This window comes from Rosa rugosa, chromosome 4 (genome assembly GCF_958449725.1).
Source record: "Rosa rugosa chromosome 4, drRosRugo1.1, whole genome shotgun sequence".
Classification (NCBI taxonomy): domain Eukaryota; kingdom Viridiplantae; phylum Streptophyta; class Magnoliopsida; order Rosales; family Rosaceae; genus Rosa; species Rosa rugosa.
The window spans coordinates 25,634,972-25,642,073 of NC_084823.1; the positions used below are offsets into that span (position 1 = coordinate 25,634,972).

At 34.6% G+C, this 7,102-nt stretch overlaps 1 long non-coding RNA gene across 1 annotated transcript; it reads left to right on the plus strand.

Annotated features, from left to right (window-relative positions):
• Positions 1 to 1,050: 1,050 nt before the first annotated feature.
• On the plus strand, positions 1,051 to 3,199 carry LOC133742338 (uncharacterized). Its single transcript, XR_009862517.1, has 3 exons — positions 1,051 to 1,179; positions 1,302 to 1,406; positions 2,696 to 3,199. It is a non-coding gene; the product is annotated as an uncharacterized LOC133742338 (long non-coding RNA).
• Positions 3,200 to 7,102: the final 3,903 nt, after the last annotated feature.

Consider the following 7,102-nt stretch of genomic DNA (forward strand, 5'->3'; position numbering starts at 1 on the left):
GGCAGCAGAGTCAGCAAATTTATAAGCAAAAAACAAGTGTACATAATACATTCAATTTTTTACCATACCAAATGAAAGGTACGTGACTCAATTTGGTCATTATTAAATCTATAACTGTGGAAGGAAACCACTATAAAGTCTCTACCTTTTGTTTAAAATTTGCATTGAGAAATTCTAAACAGCATAGAGATTTGGCCTCTTCTGTGGATACATATATAGAAAATTAAGATACCAACTATCACAAGAAACATTTAAAAACTCGCATGTGCAAATCTAGCATGAGAGAATAAGATAGAAATACCATAAACCCGCTTATTCCACGATAGTAGCAACCCACCCAAATGTCCAACTGGAGGAATACAATAATAGTTACAAAAGCAAGTTGAATAATTTTTTTCAACCCTTATTGCTTATTGGTGGTTCTAATTCCTGTCATGTTGCTCCAGGTGGTTATTTGATTTTAATTTGCAAAGTTTTCTTATGCACTCAATTGTCATTGTGCATTTTTTTTATAAGAAAAATAATATATGCTTATACTCTTAATATATGATTATACTCTTGCTATCTAATTTTGTTTTTTCATAGATTTGGCTAAAGATGAAGATATAGACAGAATATATATTGACATCAATAAAGACGCAGTCATTCTTGTTGCTTTATCATGGGTTGTTGGTGACACCATTTCAGTAGAGGTAGTCCTAGAATCTATTTTATTTATCAAGCTTATTATGTAAACAATTCTATAGTTGATGCTTAATGTAGAAGTGTTAAGAGATTTAAATTAGTGAGTCATGGAAAAAGTGTGGCCAAAATTGTTAAGCGTCTGATTTATTTTTTGAGGAAATGTGGAGAGTTTCTAAATATTGTTTTGGAAGCACTGAAAAAGGTATGGCTCAAAATTATTGACTATGCCTATTTTTGAAGATTTTCTTCTCTTTTCATTCTATGAAGTGTCCTATTTTTTAGTTTGACTAGGTCTACCATAGCCAACAAGTTTCCCTATTTAGGAGTGACGATGAATCATTCGGAAGCAACGTTTTCTTATGTTTAAAGAACTGGCCGTTCAGCATTGTGGAGCATGCAAGAGTGCTTCCATGGAGTTAGACATTAAAAGAATTGTTAAAGGTGGCATTGACTATGCTAGTTAATATGCTCCCAAGCAGTCTTCTTTTCTAGAAGGTATTGTTCTCCATTTTGCACTCAAACTGTATATAGATGATATCTAGGAAATGTACGACTTATTCTCACATATTCTATCATCCTCTTCCTACGTTAATTTTTATATTTTTTCTTGCAAGTAGTAAAAGCAATGTTCAAGAATGAGTGGAGAAATAAGGAGGAAGATGCTGGTTGCAGGGACTCTTATGACATGTTCCTTGATCGTTTGTCTAAAGGATAAAATAATGGTATGTAAGGTATCAATAAAGTGAGGTAGTCTTTCTGGTATGGTTTTTATTTATTGTCACAATATGAACTTCTTTGTTCAAACTAAATTGAAATTTGTTTTAAGCTAGAGTTTTAAATTTGTAATAAAGCATTCACATGAATTAATTTTCTTGCTTGAATATCTTCTTGATTGAAAGGCTGGTTTCACCGGTGTAAGGTACTTATTGTGGCTGAACATGTGAACATTCAGCAATAATAGTATTCATCCCAGAGTAAAATTTGGAATGCTCTTTCTTTTTATATTCAAGTTTACCCCGCTTCTCAGATTTCTCTTTTACCTTGGTTATGTAATAATTGGAATAACTCGCACTATCATCTTATAGAAAAAATCATTATTGTTTGTTGGAAAATATGGGATCAACAAAGCAAATATATTTTCAAAAATCAATTTCTCCATATACAATCTGCTGTATTTCATATTAAGCAATTTATTACTGATTATTAGGAAGCAAATTGTATAGCATTAAATAAATGTAGGGAAAAAAAAAACCATGATCATTTGGACGCCTCCTAATCCTCATCATTTTAAACTTAACTTTGTTGATGCTATTAATAAGGATAGCAAAGCATCGGCCGGTTTTATTATGACACATGTCCAATAAGCAATCTGAGATCACATTTTATTTTGGATGAGGTATTAAATCATAAAAATGAGCACCATGTAAACAAAATGTGTAGGGTCCCTGTTTCTCAACTAAGAAAATATAGAGCAATGACAACTGTAAAACTACCAGTTTTTATATCTTTCTAGGGTAGCATTCATTTGTATATTCTAATATATTTACTGACTACTTGGAGATTGGAGATGGTAAAGGATAGAGTGAAAGGGAGCCCAAAAGTAACTTCAAGCAGGACAAATAAATTTTAGATTTTGCTGCTCCAAAGTCTCTAGTCGTGCCAACTATAGTGCATGTATCAAGGGCAATTGAAGTTAAAAACACAAGGAAGGATCTTCCACTAGTAATGATGAAACAAGAGATGATGGAGGCTGTTAATGACCATTCCACTGTTATTATATGTGGAGAAACATGGGTGGTAAAACCACTCAGGTTTCTCAGATCAGTTATAGTATTTATACCATCAAAATAATAAAGAGAATCATCATCATCATCATTATTGCTCATTATTTTGCTTCATCTCAGCTCTCCTTGCACTTCCTAATTTCCGGATTTTGGTTAACATCTTACAGTTTCTTTTCTTAATTCTCTTTGAACTTCCTAATTTCTGCATTTTGGTTTACATCTAGCAGCCTATTTTTTAAGTTGGCTCTGGTTCAAGCCACTCTTGTCATCGAAGCGGTATTATTGGTGTCACTCAACCTCGTCGTGCTGTAGTCCCTACAACTGCAAAGCGAGTTGCATATGAGCTTGGTTTGCATTTAGGTAAAGAGGTTGGCTTTCAAGTTAGGTTTGACAAAAAAATTGGCGACAGTTCCTCCATCAAGTTCATGATAGATGGAATATTACTACACGAGCTTCAGGTGCGCAGCAACTCTTACATCTACTGTTAGGATTTGAACAACTATGCATCAAAATCAAATCTCAACTCTTTTATTTAGATAGGTAGCTTATATCTGCTACCTTATCTTATATCTCCATCTAGTGTAGGTTCAATTTAGGAAATAGAAAGGATTGCTCTGGCCCACCCTGTAATTTTGCCCAACAATCTACTTTAGATAGTCTCGTTTTTAGGTCTCCTTTCTGTGACCCTGCAATAAGAAACAATGGTAAAATCGGAAACCATTTAGCCATTATGAGCATATAATTGTTTGAAATATTGTTTTTTTCTAACTTTTAGATGACTATAAGTGCTCAATTGGGATGATTCTATGCGATGATGATCTTTAAAGGGACAAGGGACTTAAGAAAATAAACAGTGTAGAATAACATAACCATATTCCAAGTTGAAAACTACAAGTGGTATTTTCTGAAAAAGGTGGATCATTCTTAAGAAGATTCTTATGTGTACTCTCTCTCTCTTTGTCTCTCTCACACTCATCACATCCTTGCTTGTATCTCTTATTCTTGCTTATTGGGAATTGGAGGAAAGGTGGCACAACATCTCTTTTGGAAAGTATTCTATAAAGTAAAAAAAAAAATAATAATAATACAAAATAAAAAAAAAGAAAAAGCAAATTACAGACCTTGTTAAAGCCATTATTGCAATGCTCCTGTATTTACTATATGTATCTATGTATATACATATACATACTTGCCGATACAAGAGATGACTCTACCATTTCTGTGTACTATGAAATCTAATTCATTGATAAGAACCATTACAATTTTTAGGTCTCCATGCAATAAATGGTCTTTGCAAAAATCAGCCAAATTCATAACCATTTTGTCATTTGAAATCTACAAACAAATGCGGTCCATCAAATGAAAATAGAATCAGAATGATGGTAGTCATATGGCTAATGGATTCAGGTTTGACTGACGTTTTGTAAGATTTATGGAGAACCAGTGAATGAACGGGTTACATGCTAGAAATTGGTGGATCCTCAACTTTCAAGTTTGAGGGAATCCTCATAGAAACTCCCTTGCACATTTTTTCTTTGCATGGATCTAATACTTGAAGAAATTCAATCTCCAGAGCGTGATACATTCAGAATGATGAGTGCCAATTTAAACCCTGAAACATGTCAAACGTTAGTATAGAGTAAGCAGGGATCGTTCAAGCCGGGGATGAGGGTACTTACATGTAACACGAAAATAAAGAGGAGAACATACACTTTACACGAAAATTATATGTATTTATAGACATGTGTTTCGAAATATGTCACGCCCCAAATTTTGAATAAAGGAATTCAAATCCGAAATGCAAAAACTCAACAAACACAAGAAGACACTTAGAAAATTTTTCATTTAAATTGAGCAACTAAACAAACCGAGCTCACAATGTCAATACTGACTCGTTCTTTAGAGTCACATACTACATTACAAAGAGTTTACAAATTAAACTGAATTACAATTCAATAAGTAAACACGCTCACCAACTTTCTATACAGCGGAAGACTAAAACCAATACACTTTTACATCCACGCTACGGAAAGTGTACATCAGCTTCAACGACGGTTAATCGAGATTCTAACCTGCACAATAACCCTACACCATGAAATAGTGCACCGAGTTGAAATAATAGACCCGGTAAGCACCCTTCCGACCCAAGGACAACAAATCCACACAATGATTAATTCCAACATCAAAATCCTTTTCTTTTTAAGGAACACACATGTCACAACAGTGACAAATCAAATCATTCTAAATGAAAACCGGTAATCCCTGCATAGAATTTTAGTTCAGGAAATCACCAAAAGTATACAAACCAAAACCATAGTAATCCCTGCGTATAGTTTAGTTCAGGAGATTACATTAAAACCAATCAATTCAGAAAACAGTAATCCCTGCATATAATTTAGTTCAGGAGATTACGAACGAAAACAGCAATTCAATAATAGAAGTAAATTAGAACACAATACACCATCAACCATTGATAACACCAATCACTCAACAGCCACAACCCACATCATTTACACACAATCATCACGCAAATTATCTCACATATCACCACACTGGTTATCACAAAAGATTGTTTCCTCAACTCTAACAATCTCAAAACAATAATGGAGTCATTTTCCAATTATTGTTTTCTCAACTCAAAACCATCACCAAAATCATACCTACTTCTTACAAACCTCAAAGCCGACCAAACATCTTTTCTTTCCAATTTCATTTATTTTTCTTAACATTACATTGCATAACCATAGTGAACTAAACACACAATTCCACTAAGATATGTATTTTTCACGTAAATATAAATATATATATATATATATATATATATATACGTATTCATCCACTCAGGGACGCCACTAATACCAACTATAGTTCACAATAGCAAAAACTCGAGAAACTCATTTTTATACTTAAAATCTCATTTTCCATACCTGTGAACCGCAGTCCTATGAACCGTAATCGATCGAATTCATATCATTTAAAACAAATATTCATTTCCGAAAACGATTTACAAATTATCACATAATTCCAACTAAAAATTAAATCCATTCATAAATGAACCACGTGAGATTTACTCACCTCTAAATCCTGCTGCGTCTTCTCTAACAGCCAAGATCACACAATCAACAAATGTTCGCCCAAAACAATTCCGCCAAACACCTAATCACATACGATCTCAACTTAGCACACAATTCACAAAAACGCAATTATACGATGATCCAACGGTTGGATCCTCATCTGAGACTACACAAAGTCATCGGAACACTTATACCATCAATATATCAAATCTACAAGTCGATCGGACGGTCGGATCCTCACGGATCTAAAACCGATCGAACCGAAAACCCTAAAACTCTAAAAATCATAACTTGCTCATACGATTACCAAAAATTACAATCTATATATTGAAATGCTCGTATCGATGAGTAGATCACAATGAGTAGCAGAAACTGCCCCTAAGGTGGCCGGAAGCTGCAGGAAAAATCCGCCAACCTCCAAATTAGGTGGCAAAACCTATGCCAAACTTTTCCTCTCAACATGCACATCAACATTCATAACTAGCACAAAGTCTGAATCAAAGCCATTTGGCCTGAATTTACCTCAAAAGATCGGAAAATCGATGAACCCTAGAATCCCAATCTTCAAAATTCAATCTCCACAAGTTGAATCGTTGCAAGCCACCTTGGGAGAAAGCTTCTACGTCCTCTGGGCTTTAAAAGCCCCCAAGAAATTCCGCCTGAGGTGGCAATTGAGCGTTCTGACGAGGTGGCCGATTGCAGCGCCGCCACCACTTTCCGCTGTTGTTGTGCCGTCCACCGCTCGACCCAGGTGACAAAACATCCACAGACTTGGAGATGGGAGCTAGGCGAAGAGAATGGGCCAAGTAGGTCGTCGATTAGCGGCCGGAGGAGAAAGAAATCTCCGATCGAAAATCAATCCCCGACTTGGGCTCGGGAACAATGAGAGAGAAAAGTTTCCCTTTTTGAAAACTTTCTATTTTTCTGATTTTTTTTCAAATTTTTTCCTATTTAACCAAAATGAAAACTTTTTTCAATGGCCATAACTTCTTCATACGAACTCCGATTCTCGCGTTCCACATGTCCACGAACTCGTATCGACGCGCTCTACGATTTCCGTGAATGAAGTTTTCACAGAATCGTAACATATAAAAAGTCAACCCTGGACCCCACTAAAATATAACGTTTTGAGTAATTATTCATCTGAAACACTTTCGCTCGACCCTCGAACCACGAAATCTTACTAACGAACACTTTATTTTTTCCCGAAAACTATTAGGAATTAATAACGAATTTCCGGGGTATTACAAAATATATAGGGAATACAAGTTAAAATTAATTTAGGAATCCTACTCCTATTAGAATACAATTTACTAGTCATACACTAATTAGGAATACAAATCCAAGTAGGAAACAAATTCTAAACCTGTTCAAACAAGGAATTCAAATACAAAACAAATTCTAACTAAAATCCCTAAAAAACACCAAGCATGTTCCTAAAATTAAAAGACCAAAATGATTCCTAAGAAACACTAAGCATACAAAACGTCAAAAACAATAAAACAACATGCAATTTACGATTTTAAAGATTATTTTCAGATTATTAACATGTTATTTACA